The sequence below is a fragment of the Sphaerodactylus townsendi genome, linkage group LG11 (genome assembly GCF_021028975.2).
Source record: "Sphaerodactylus townsendi isolate TG3544 linkage group LG11, MPM_Stown_v2.3, whole genome shotgun sequence".
NCBI lineage: Eukaryota > Metazoa > Chordata > Lepidosauria > Squamata > Sphaerodactylidae > Sphaerodactylus > Sphaerodactylus townsendi.
In genome coordinates, this window is record NC_059435.1 from 59748146 (window position 1) to 59761825 (window position 13680).

Consider the following 13680-nt stretch of genomic DNA (forward strand, 5'->3'; position numbering starts at 1 on the left):
GAGATGTTGTTCAGTGAATAAGTACAAGCATTTTTTAAAAAAGGAATCCTTGAAGGGAAAAACTGATGTGGAAGTTAATGTTTATTTATTGATGTGATTTATATCCCGCCTTTCTCCCACAGCTTAAAGCATTCTCCTTTCCTCCATTTTATCCTCGCAACAAGCCTGCAAGGAAGGTTATCCGGAGGCTATGTAAGGTCACCAGCAAGCTTCCAAGGCAGGACAGGGATTCAATTAAACTTGAGCCTCTCACATCCTTGTCCAAATCTCTAACCACTACACAATACTGGCTACCGGTAGCCCTCACAAACTGTATTGCACAATTCAGTACAGTATAGGATGCTTTCACATCCTGCACGTGAGCTCCCAAAGGCACTTGGTGGGACACTGTGAGTAGCAGAGAGCTGGACTAGATGGACTCTGGTCTGATCCAGCTGGCTTGTTCTTATGTTCTTATGTAGAATGGGGTTCTGACCAAATTGTAGCTCACCATGTTGTCATTCACTGTTTCTTCCTGGGTAGGAGCTCCTTCTCACAGGTGTTCCGTATTCACCCTTCGTTTGAGATTGCCTGTGTTAGAAAAACGGTCACATGGAATTTGTCCTGAGACAAAGGACAATTTGGTAAATAATTGAGTAGGAGGCTGCTGGTGGTGGAAAGTGCTGTCAAGTTGCAGCTGACCTGGCTATCCTGCGGTGTTTTCAAAGCAAGAGGCATTCTGTGTAGCAACCCTGGACTTCCTCGTATTAACCAAGTCCAGGGTCCAAATATTAACCAGGGTCAACCCGGCTTAGCAGCCCACATTTGACAAGGTTGGGCTAGCCTGGATCACCCAGGTCAGGGCAGTAGGCCTTGAGTTGACAGGAAAACATCCCTACAGCAGAAGTAGGGCCCTACCTGAAAAGGTGCAGTGACCTTTTTAGGAGTATCCAACATTGTAGCATAGCCGAGCAAACTCCTGATGGAACAAGTTCCTCTCCCCAGGTTCTAATGGGCTACATTACCTTTCCAGAACAATGTCATAGTAGCTGCTCACAGTGCATTGTAGCACAGACATCCTTTGCTGAAATGAGGGCTTTCTCCTTGCTTTCAAAGGAAAAACAAAGGCAGCCGTTCTTAAATCATTGACTTGATGTGAGACAGATTTTGTGTCGACTTGGCAAACTCCAAGAGAGGGGAAATGGAGATGAAAGGGACGACAAAAGCGTCAGCATTACAGAGACTCTCCACCTCTTTTGCCAAATGAATCAAAATGGGCAGCAGCGTAGCTGGAGGAATGAAAATAATAGGCCAGAGATATGCAAGATAACATCTGTTTAAGTGTCAGGATTCATTAATGGGGTGGAGGGGGACTCAGCAGACGCAGTCGGGGTAGTTGGAAAATCTGTGATCCTCAGCAAATGTGCCACTCCAGATAACACGATGTTTTCCCTCGTTTGCAACTGATCAAAAGAATTCGGGGCCAACTAAAAGAGCACATGGGAAGCAGGCGAGTGTCTTGTTACTTGTGATCTTGTATGCTGTTTGTGCGCAAACTGGGTTGTGAACGCAATAAAAGTGGAAGACCGGACAAAAGTGATAGTTCAGGACCGGTGATGTCATGTGTAGAGTAAACAAGTGTGGAGACAGGGTTGTAAATAATCCGTTTATAGTGAGCTTGAAGTACTTGGATACCAGATGTGTACACCTTTGGGGGGTAAAGTCTTTGGCTTTGAAGAAAAAGAAGGAATAATTGACAATATCAGGTTTATATGTTCATAAAACTTTTTCCCCAAAATGTAATGGCCCAAGAACTATTGGCAAAATAATCTCTGCAGGGGTCTGTTTTTTCTTCCAACTTTCCCCTGAACTTTACTTCAGCTTGTGTGTATAATGCAGCTGCATGTCCCTTCTATCGACTCTTGCCCCCCTCTGGCAAACTAGCTGCGGATCTTCTTCTGCTCTTATGAAAGCTGTTTGTAATAGGACAGATGCCATACCCTTCGGGTTGCCAATTTCCAGGTGAGGCCTGGCCTGGTGATCTCCCAAATTTGCAACTGGTTGCCAGACAACAGAGATCAATTTGCCTGGAAACAAATGGCTGTTTCAGAGGATGAAGTTATATTCTGTTGAGGTTCCCCCCTCCCAAATCCCACCCTCCCTGGGCTTCTCCCCCAAATCTCCTGGATTTTTCCTACCCTGAGTTGGTAACTCTGTCGTCTCCTGCTGGAGTCTGCTCTGGAGCAGGTGAGTGCAGGAGTGAAGCTGCCAGTCCCAGGACAGGCATTATACCATGCTGAGTTCTCTCCCTTCACCAAATCCCACCCCCTGTAGAATCTATCCGCAAATCACCAGGAATTTCCCAGCCTGGAGTTGGCAACCTTACATACACTCACCTCAAAGACCACTGGATCATTCCCTAGATCAGAGGTGGCGAACCTATGGCACAGGTGCCAGAGGTGGCACTCAGAGCCCTCTCTGTGGGCACGCGCAAAAAGAGTTGCCCCCCCCCCCCACGTCTAGGCTGGCCTGGGCTGCTGGGCTCAATTATTAGCATTAAACCTAAGACCTAGTTTTGGGGAAGCAGTGTAGGTACCCTGTTAAGCGCTGTTAAACCCCACTGATTTTCATGCGACGAACTAAAGCGCAATCCTTTACCTGGGAGTAAGCTTGATTGCTGGCAATGGGGATTGCTTCTGAGTAAACCCTCCTAGGGTTGTGATTCACCCGTTGGAAGAGTTGCACGGTTGCTTCAAAACAAAGCCATCGACTACCACCAAGTTTACTCCCGAGTAACGCACACCTCGGAGCCGACCGTTTTTTCTAAACTAAAACCTCAGTATTCAGGTTAGATTGCCATGTTGGCACTTTGCGATAAATAAGTGGGTTTTGGGTTGCAATTTGGGCACTCGGTCTCGAGAAGGTTCGCCATCACTGCCCTAGATCTCACTTCCAGTGGCAAACGAAGTAGTAATGTGGACCACTGGCACGCTCCAAAATGGCTCAGCCTCCAGAGGTCTTTCTGGCATTTCTTCTGAGTTTACAGACACTTGTATCATCTGGAGTTTGATGTCTGCCTGGCTCATTCAGGGTTCTTCTGCCCTCTGCCCAGCCTTCCTGACTGACAATAGCTCTACCCAAGGAACAGCATCAAGGTCTCACCAATAGTCTCTGCATAGTCAAACGATATTCTTTCTTGGATTGTCGAATGCTTTCACGGCCGGAATCACTGAGGTGCTGTGTGGTTTCTGGGCTGTATGCAGTGGTGGGATCCAAAAATTTTAGTAACAGGTTCCCATGGGTGGTGGGATTCAAACAGTGGTGTAGCGCCAATGGGGCTGAGCGGGGCATGACGGGGGCATGGCCGGGCATTCTGGGGGCGGGGCATTGCTGGGCAGGGCTGTGGCAAGAACGCAGCCACTGCACTGGTCCTTGGGCGAATGCATGCAGGTGCAGGGTGCCACGCACACCGGTGCACCTCCTGCTAGACTGCTTCAAGTTCTGCGCTCTACTGCTGAGGAGCAGAGGAGGGGCATAACTAAGGCAAAAATCACGTGGCAAAATCACTAATTAGTAACCCCCTCTCGGCACACACAAATAATTAGTAACATACTCTTGGGAACCTGTGAGAACCTGCTGGATCCCACCTCTGGCTGTATGGCCGTGTTCTGGGCTGTATGGCCGTGGTTTCTGGGCTGTATGGATCTGAAGATGCCAGCCACAGATACAGGCAAAACATCAGGAGAGAATGCTGCTAGAACACGGCCATACAGCCCAGAAACCACACAGCACCTCAGATATTCTATCTTGATTGCCCCTCAGCTTGAATAACTCCTTTTTTCCCTTGGCCAGACTTGGCCCATGGATTTTGGCATACCATTCGACCCTTCAGACTCTGGAGGAACCATGTCTGACATGGAATCAACGTTTTGCAGAGTCTGAGGAATTTGGACCCATTTGTCACGATTGCAATTCAGTTTGTCATGAAATATTTTGAGGAAGAGCTTAGAGCAGGATGAAGCGGGTTGAGGCTGGGACAAATGGCCGCATCCATTTTCTTGAAAACCAAGTACAACTAATCGATGGCACCTGGCAAATTGTGCAAACCAGTTATCTACGGGGATGGATCCATTGTCAAACAGATTGGAGCTGCATTTGACCAGATGCCGCCGCAATAGGGCATTGGGGACCACTGTTCTGAATACTGTTCCTTTTACCCTATGCTCACAACACTTAAGGGCCTGTAATTTGGAGAAAGGAGAAGTTTGTTTGGTGAGCTTCTGATTACCTGTTGGATTTGATTCTATGACTCACTGTGCCAGCCGCAGCCCTTAACAAAACGAGGATTAGGATCTCAATATTCTTGCAATGGCATTTTGGTATTTACTAATGGAGCCATCAATTTTGTGAAATTACAGGAAATCATTAGGAAAGAGACACATAAAACCTAATCTTCTTTGACTTCTCTCAGGGTTGAGGCAAGCTGAGCTCTTTATCCATGCCAACATCAATGGCCACCAACTGTGTGTGGAATTTTTCTGCTGGGGCCTAAAGACTCTGTTTCCAATGGGGTCATGAGATATAGTTTAAGTATGGTTTGCAAACTAGGCAGTTTGGCTTTACAATACATCAAGATTAAAATTAGACAGCTTGCAATGAGGTGAGATGTTGTCTTGTTCCAATAGCCAGGATATTGGTGTGTCCTGGAATTTTTTTGAAGCAATGCACCCAGAGGTGAGATTCAAATAATTTAACAACCGGTTCTGGTGGTGGAAATTCAAATTATTTAACAAGCACCATTTTAACCACCGGTTCTGCAGAAGTGGTGCGAACCTGCTGAATCCCACCACTGAATGCACCCCTTGCACCTCTGTGTCAGTGGTGGGATCCAAAAATTTTAGTAACAGGTTCCCATGGTGGTGGGATTCAAACTGTTTTTTCAATGGGGCTGGGTGGGGCATAACAGGGGCATGGCCGGGCATTCCGGGGGGTGAGGCATTCCTGGGCGGGGCTGTGGCAAGGATGCAGCCGCTGCGCCGGTCCTTGGACGGGAAACAAATGCACGCAGGCGCAGGCACCTCCTGCTAGACTGCTTCAAGTTCTGCATGCTACTGCTGAGAGGAGGGGCGTAACTAAGGCAAAAATCACGTGGCAAAATCACCAATTAGTACCCCCTCTCGGCACACACAAATAATGAGTAACCTACTCTCGGGAACCTGTGAGAACCTGCTGGATCCCACCTCTGCTCTGTGTGTCTCCAAGAAGGAGAAAAAGGTTGTTATTCTCGTGTCAGGTCTGGTAGGAAGCTCTCAACTTACTGTTGCCACCTCTGGCTTGGGACTTTCCTGGATATTGTCGAGGAGGAGAGCCTGGAGAGCGCAGGATTTCAATAGGTGACATAATCCACCTTCTGCAACAGCCATTTTCTCATCTGGAGATCAGTTGTCATTTTGGAAGATCTCCAGGCTCCACCTGGAAGTTGTCAACTCTACCTTGACTTGTCACACTGAGCAAAAAGGATACACTGGGGAGGGGAAGTTGGATCACTGCAGCAAACTCCAGTCCAGATCTGTGTGCATTTGTTGGAATGTATGTATAAAGTTTATGGGTATCCTATGCCTATACAACTGTCTCTGTACAACTGGAATCCAGCTTTTTTGAGGAGTCCTGATCACACAGTGAGATTAGCATATGCGTATGCTTGTGACAAATACCTGTAGGTCAGAGACAATCTTGTCACTGCAATCTTCCCACCATGTTTATTAATTTACCCACAATGCTTCTGGAAAAGGACGTGTGTGTGCTGCACTATGCCAGAGGTGTCCAACTCTGGTGCTTCAGATGTTCATGGATTACAATCCCCATCAGCCCCTGCTGGCATGGCACTATGCACTACACTGTCTTATTACATTGTTTTGGCTTAAATCTTAATGAGAAAGGCTGATGAGAGAGAGAGAAATTTTGATTGAGTAAAATTCCATTAGATAAAAGCTTGGACAAAACCGCAGTGAAAGATGTCCTCAACATCACCAAGATCACTCAACATGATAACAGTATATTGACCGTGCTGATGTTTCTTTCCACTCACTCTACTTCAGCTTGTAAAGAATAATAATAAAGAGAAAGAGTCATATATAAATCATATCATCACCCAGCAACTTTTGGTGTCGATCATCCCTATTCCAACACCTCCCAGTCAGTCTTTGGCTGAGATCAGAGAAAGAGGGCTTTCAACACATGAAAATAACTATTTATTAGCCAATTCCCACAAGAAGCATAGATCTCACAATGTTTTCTTCAGAACTCCCAGATGATGTCCTTTTTGATTTATAAATAAACAGTTTAATATTGTGGCTTCATGCCCATCACTCCCCTATCATTGACTTCTTGATGAGGGTTTTTAAGCATGCCAAAAGTTGTAGGAGATGTACAGATCTCCTGTAGATGATGACTTGCTGACCTGAATGTTTCTTGAATGTATTCTTGATTCTGTACTGAATCATGCAAACACATTTCATTGGCTGAACTCCCGGACAACTCAGACCCCCTTACAAGCATGAAGGAAGTATCCAAAACGACCGTGTGAGTTGGAGGGGTGGCATGCAAGGGGAGGGGAGGGAGGTTGGGGTGGCATGCAAGGGGAGGGAGGGGGAGGGGGCATGCAAGGGAGGGGAGGGAAGGGGAGGGGAGTTGCTAGCCAACTTTTCCAAAGGATTCACATGTGCTGGACTGGCAGATGTTTCAGCAGGTGCCCTGATAATTTGCTTCATCCTCAGACATTTTCAAAAAAGTGTGTATATGATATGCAGTAAATCAAAATCTAGATAAATGTTGAAGCATTCACACACATGGGTATTGGAAAACTTAACACACACACAATCCTGTTGGAAAACTGACCCTGTGTTAGCTTCTGTGACGGACAACTGAACGCTGATGAGTTGTCCCCATCATGGAACCTTAATCATACAACCCTAAGGAGAGTTATTCTAGTCTAGGCCTATTGAAATGAATGGGCTTAGACTGGAGAAACTCTCCTTAGGATTGCATTGTAAGTGACAGAAACTTTGGGGAAAAAACTACAGAGAATTCTGCAATTGGGTTAGAAGCTAGCAGTGGGACTGAGAGGAACACAGGATCAAGAAGGATCCAGTGTGGGGGAAGCGAATTGAGTTTCCTTCCCTAAAAGAAATAGCTCCAAAGAAAATTGGGTGATTCCCAATCAGTTTTAAGGAAGAAACTGGGAAATTGTGTGTTTTGTTCCTGACTCCATGAGCATTAAAAATGTTGTTGCCAACAAACGTATGTCTGTTCAGCTAAGCAGCGCCTGCTAAGTGTTCTCTATTTCATTCTAACTGAAAAGTTTCAGCACTTGTCTATGAAATACATCAACTCCATCCTGTATATAAAATATCTGTTGGTTATAAATATCCCAAGTTTCCTCATTCTTGTTGTTTTGTCTTTATTTTCCGAAACCTCGCTAATAACTTGACTTTCCCATTTCCCCCAAAAGAAAAATTAGATAATATTTCCTTCCCCCCAAAATAAAAATTAAATAATATTTCAGTAAGCCTTTTTTTTATGCCATAACCTGGCATATAAATAAAGAGCATTTGTTGGATTCTCCATCACTGTAAGTGTGGGACAGGAAAACAACAAGGGACAATTCATAAGTCTCTGGAGTGACAGTGGTGGTCGGTGAGGAAAAATAAATAAAATGAGAGGTCTATCAGTTTTTGTATGTACAATATAAACAAGTGAATGGCTTTAAGAGTGACAAATAAGAGCTTTAGCACATATTTGAATGTACAGTACACAAAAGAGATTTTCTAACACAACACTGCCATTAGTCCAACTTATTCAGTTGGCATCAGTTATCCAATACCTCCAAGATAAAAAGTTCTTTCTACACACTGTAAACTGAGAACCTTTATCTGGAGATGCTAAGGACTGAACGCAGAGATTGCTGCATGTCCAGCATGTGCTCTACCACAATGGCATTATGCCACATACTTGTGTGTAACACCTACCATGCAATCCCCTGAGGTCATCAGGGGCAATTATTTTCATTGCATGTTCACATTCTGAGAAAGATGATTGCTTCGTTTGCGTTTATATAGTAAAAATCCTGAGTATGCCTGCATGACTTATGACAAATGATATGTGATTGTGCATTACTGCCTCCACAGAAAGTGCCTGGTTTCAGAGATTTTGGAACCATAGAAAAGCCTACAAAAAGAGGATAGATTTCCTTTCTGTTGTTGAACATACATGAAGAAAGTAGGTTTTTTCCCACCCAAATATTGGAGTATATCTTCTACTACCTCTTTTGCCAACAATGAAACAACTGAACTGTTTTCCTGGAGTTCTGGCTACTCCTTGGGAAAACTAACCTGTTCGCACAGGCAAGAATTGGGTCAGAAATCTCAACCTAAGCTTAGCAACATAATAGATCTGTGTGTACTTTATATCACTGGCATCTTTAGGCATACAAAATATTTATTTTGTTTAAAACATTTTTATGCTGCCCGACAGTCAGGATGGTGTAGTCTTTAAGAGCTGTGGACTCTAATCTGGAGAACCGGGTTTGATTCCCCACTCTTCTACATGAGCAGTGGATTCTAATCTAGTGAGCCAGTTTTGTTTTCTCACTTGTCCACATGCAGCCTGCCGGGTGACCTTGGGCCAGTCACAATTCTTTCAGATTTCTCTCAGCCCCACCTGCTTCACAAGGTGACTGTTGTGTGCAGGGAAGCGGAGGTGACTGTAAGCCACTTTGAGACTCCTAAAAGATAGATAAAAGCAGGGTATAAAAACCAACTCTTCTTTTGACTGGGGTCCACCTGATCAGAAATAGGGGTGAGCCACATCATTGGTGGACAGTATGGCTCCATTGTGTTGGCCTTCCTCCAGGCTCAATCTATCATTCTTGCTATCTCTGAGTCCAGCATGTACCTCTAATTCTGGCTCCTTCAACCATCATATGCATCCAGAATTGTCACCACAGATCCGAATCTGGGTCAGAAGTTCAGCCTGCAGTAGACTTTGGTCGATTCCGCACTTGGGTTATCGACCTAAGTTCGACCTAAGTGCTCCGCACAACCACTGGGATCGACGTGGTTTTGTACCAGCTTCGTCCCGTGTAACGGTCACATTTCCGACTTCAGTTGGGAACTACTACTTTTTCAGGGAACCACGCTCGAACTCAGCTCGATTTCAGTAAAGTGTGGAATCTCTGGTGCCAGGAGTCCCCCATTCAGCCAATCACAGCTGAGTGTTTCGGGCATGCATACAGCTGGCCAATAAAAAAACACCACCTTCGTCCCTCCATTCCTGTGGCAGTTTTTTTTTTATAACGTGTGTGGGGATAGACGGAACATGGCCGTAGAACAGTAGCCAATCAGAACGGAGCGGCGAAGAGGCACAGGATGATTCCGCCCTCCAAGCTGGGATCAAGCTGGTTGCAGTGGGGAACAACAATGGCTTCGACCTAGGTTAGTACCCTTCTCAGGGAACTGGGTCGAACCTATTTTACTCGTGTGCGGAATAGCCCTTTAAGTGGATAGTCTGAATCCACACCTAATATTCATTTGCTATATGCATTTACCATCCAATCTAGCCAAGTACAGAACTTCCAGGAGATGAGTGAACACCATATTGAAAATCCTTTCTTGTAGCAATAGCCTAGTTAGTACATGTAAACAGGTGGCACCCTCAGACAGATAACAAAGCCTCTAGGCCAGTGGTTCTCAACCTTCCTAATGCCGCAACCCTTTAATACAGTTCCTCATGTTGTGGTGACCCCCAACCATACAATTGGTATATATAAAATATAAAAAGACCATTTTCCAATGGTCTTAGGTGACCCCTGTGAAAGGGTCGTTCGACCCTCAAAGGGGTTGCGACCCCCAGGTTGAGAACCACTGCTCTAGGCCCTGATAAGATATCTGTAATCGCAACAGACTGCCTTTTCTTATAACACGAGCTAGGTTTGACACCCAAGAAAGAGTAGAATCATTTAGTGTTGAAAGAATGTGCACCAAGAGGATATGCACCCTACCTAACTTCTCTAGCGTTCCTCCCTTCTCAAGTTTAGCATTCTTCTGGCCGAATAGTCCACAAACGCAGATGTGTATTCCTTTCCTTTCCCACAATTTAGGACCACATAGCAGGAAGATGGAACCTTGTAAATCAAGTAACCTTGAGGGCAAGTCCATGTGATTTAAGTGTCCATCTGCGTAGGAACATCCTCCCACAGCGCAACACCCATCTATTCTAAAATCAAAACCACATGGCCATTGTAACGTCTGAATTGCCTTTTTATGTCTCTCTGGACACTGCTCTGCAGTAAAGTTTCTTTCTAAACTCCAAGGCAACCCTTTGTGAACATAGTTATGGGCAGGGTAGAGTGGGGGAGGACAATCTCAGGCTTGCTCATTTCACCCTTTCAAAATTTATAGCCAAGAACAGGTGTAAAAATCACAGCAAGAAGGCCATAAGTCAAGCAGCATGTACAAATGCCAATTAGATGTCTGTTTTACAACATCAGGCCGTTGCCTGAATACATTGCTTGAAAGAAATATGTTGGGTTTTTTTAAAAGGCATTCATGCTAAAGAATTCTGATTCAGGGGAACATTATTCTTATTATCAGTCCGACTCAGTCAAATGTTCCCCCATTGACCTCTGTTTACCTCCCAGCAGAACAGGATAAAACAAGATTGAGTTATGCATCTAGTATGCATGTGTAACTCAGAGTTTTCAGAGCTACCGTGTTTCTCCGAAAATAAGACAGTGTCTTATATTAATTTTTGCTCCCAAAGATGTGCTATGTCTTATTTTCAGGGGATGTCTTATTTTTCCGCTCCACAGCTGCATGCTCTGATGTTCTGTTCTTCCAAACTAAAACTTTGCTATGTCCTACTTTCAGGGGATGTTTTATATTTAGTACTTCAGCAAAACCTCTACTACGTCTTATTCTCAGGGGATGTCTTATTTTTGGAGAAACAGGGTAAGCGAAACAAACTTAGAGGAGCAGTGTCCATAAAATGCTAACCATTTATGGCTTCCCAGTTGGGAAAGTCACTTGCCAAACTCAAAATGAGGAGCACTCATGTTAAAATAGCAGGTACTTTTCTTCCAGAAGTAACAGTGACTCAAATTACATAGAATGCTCTGCAGTTTACCAAAGAGACGGCTGCCACGTCCGTTGTCACCTAGAAGAAGAAGAGAAAAGAAGAGTTTGGATTTGTATCCCTCCTTTCTCTCCTGTAAGGAGACTCAAAGGGGCTTACAATCTCCTTGCCCTTCCCCCCCTCACAACAAACACCCTGTGAGGTAGGTGGAGCTGAGAGAGCTCCGAAGAACTGTGACTAGCCCAATGTCCCCAGCTGGCATGTGTTGGAGTGCACAAGCTGATCTAGTTCACCAGATAAGTCTCCACAGCTCAAGTGGCAGAGCGGGGAATCAAACCCAGTTCTCCAGGTTAGAGTGCACCCACTTTTAACCTCTACACCACACTAGTGTGGGGTAAGCACATTGTCAGGAATGAATTACAGCACTTTGGTGGTGTCAGTGTGTGTTATCTAAAGCAAAACTTGACTCTCTGCTGATTGACTCAACAGAATCTCTGGTGTGCATATATGTCTCTCTCCTGCTCTATGTTCATGGAGCCCTCTCCTTTGAGGCATGTTCATATGGGGTGTTTCTTAGGAACTGGTGTGCTCCTTCCTGTCCTGTGTCACTGTTAGAAGCAGCCTTTTGGGGCTACAAGTCTTTTCAGGGCAGGACCCTGGAATCCATAATCACTTTTTGAAGTGGTTCTATAAGGCATGCAGTCTAAGACCCTTTTCGCACAGCCAGGTTGCGGGGGGGTTATGCCGATGCACCCTTGTGGGACTGTTCACATGGACGGTCCCACTGGGCGCACCGCTTGCAGCGCAGCCTTCGCCCAGGCTGCGCCGCTCCCAAATGTCGCTTACCTCCCATCTCCTTCCATCGCGTTGTGGAGGCCAGGGGACACGCCCCCCTCCCAGCCAGAGCAACGACCCTGGAGTCAGAGGCCAGGAGGCGTGTCTCCTGGCCTCCATAACACGATGGAAGGAGACCGGAGGTAAGCAACGTTTGGGAGGGCCAGAGGAGAAACGCCGGGTTCCATCCGGTGTAGTTCGCATGGCACCGAATGGAAGCCGGCGTTTGCTAAAAACCTCGCTCCCCGAGCGAGGTTTGAAAACACCGTTTGGGCAGGAACAGAGCGCCGCTGCATCGATTTGGCAGTGGTGCCTGTGCGAAGGGTCCCCGCCAAAACGGTTTTTTACCGGCCCGAAATCATTGATTTTGGCCCGTGCTGAAAGGGCCTAAGAAAGCTACTAATATAAATTAACCACATCAATATTATTTGTAGTTAACTCACACTTTTGTTAATGCACCTATGTCCCTATTATTGAGAAACAAAGAGAGCATCCTGTGAGACATACTAGGTGTGCACATAAATCCCTCTGGTCTCCAATTTGTGTGACTTCATTGGCTTGATCTTTGCTGCACACACATATAATGCATTTCTGGGTTTCTTAACTTTTTCTGTGCCATCCAAACTGTTTCTGCATGTCATCTGGGGCTTCTGCAAAATATTAGTGGGGAAAGTCATGATGTGGGAGGGATAACTATATTGAAATGTAACTTTACTTCATACATTAATTCACAGATAGTTTATAAATTTTGCATAATAATCAATAAAAATCTTTAAAATCCATTATATGTAGGTGAGCCACATGTTATGACTTTGGTTGACAGGATGGTATCTAATTGCGTGGACTTGAGGTTACAAAATGTTATGTCACAATATATCTCAGGAAGCTCATAGGACCTTGGCTGTTTATGTGGCAACAGGAACAAAATGGTTGCACAACTTTCACATAGCCTCTCTAATCTACGCATTGGGATACCCTTTACTATCTCTGTTGAGAGACACTTTTTTGCTTAGAGAACCTAACTTCACCACAAAGTTTTCTGAGGAGAGTAGGATCCAAAAACGCCAAACTGTGATGCAGGCCCATGACTTAGAGGGCCAGATGAGAACAAGCCGCTCTGCAAATTTTTTTTAAAAAGACAACAACCCAAACACAGAAATTGCATGAACTGACCCTAGAGCAATTCTGGGGAGTCTGCACATAATGTGTTTCTCCTTAAATTTGTTCAAGCCATGTGCTGTATTTCACACATGAAGCATGCAATACATTCATATAAACTGAGAGTCTTTTTTGTAGCCAGCCAATGTTGTTGTTGTTGTTGTTGTGTGTGTGTGTGTAGTAACCACTTTTATTTGTACTATAAAGTCAAAATCCATACACAAAAAACTAAAATTGATCAAGTTATAAAGTACTTATTTCACAGAGACTTTCAATTTCCTCTGGACTGAATATTAACGCTTAAACCGTAAACTTTCAGCACTTGGCCATTAAACATCAAACTAAAATGAAGCTTTTAGCATCATTATTGATTAGTGTCACTTTTCTGTAGTGGATCTTATTTTAATAGACCTTAACCTTCAAATCCACTAGTCATCAATTTATTTTTTTTTCTGTTTTGTCTAGATATTTTATCAAGCGTTTCCAATTGTACTGAACTTAATTAACTTCTTTTCTTTAAGCAGTGAAGGTAACCTGGCCATCTTGGTTGGCACTGGTATTTTCACCCAGCACTTTTCT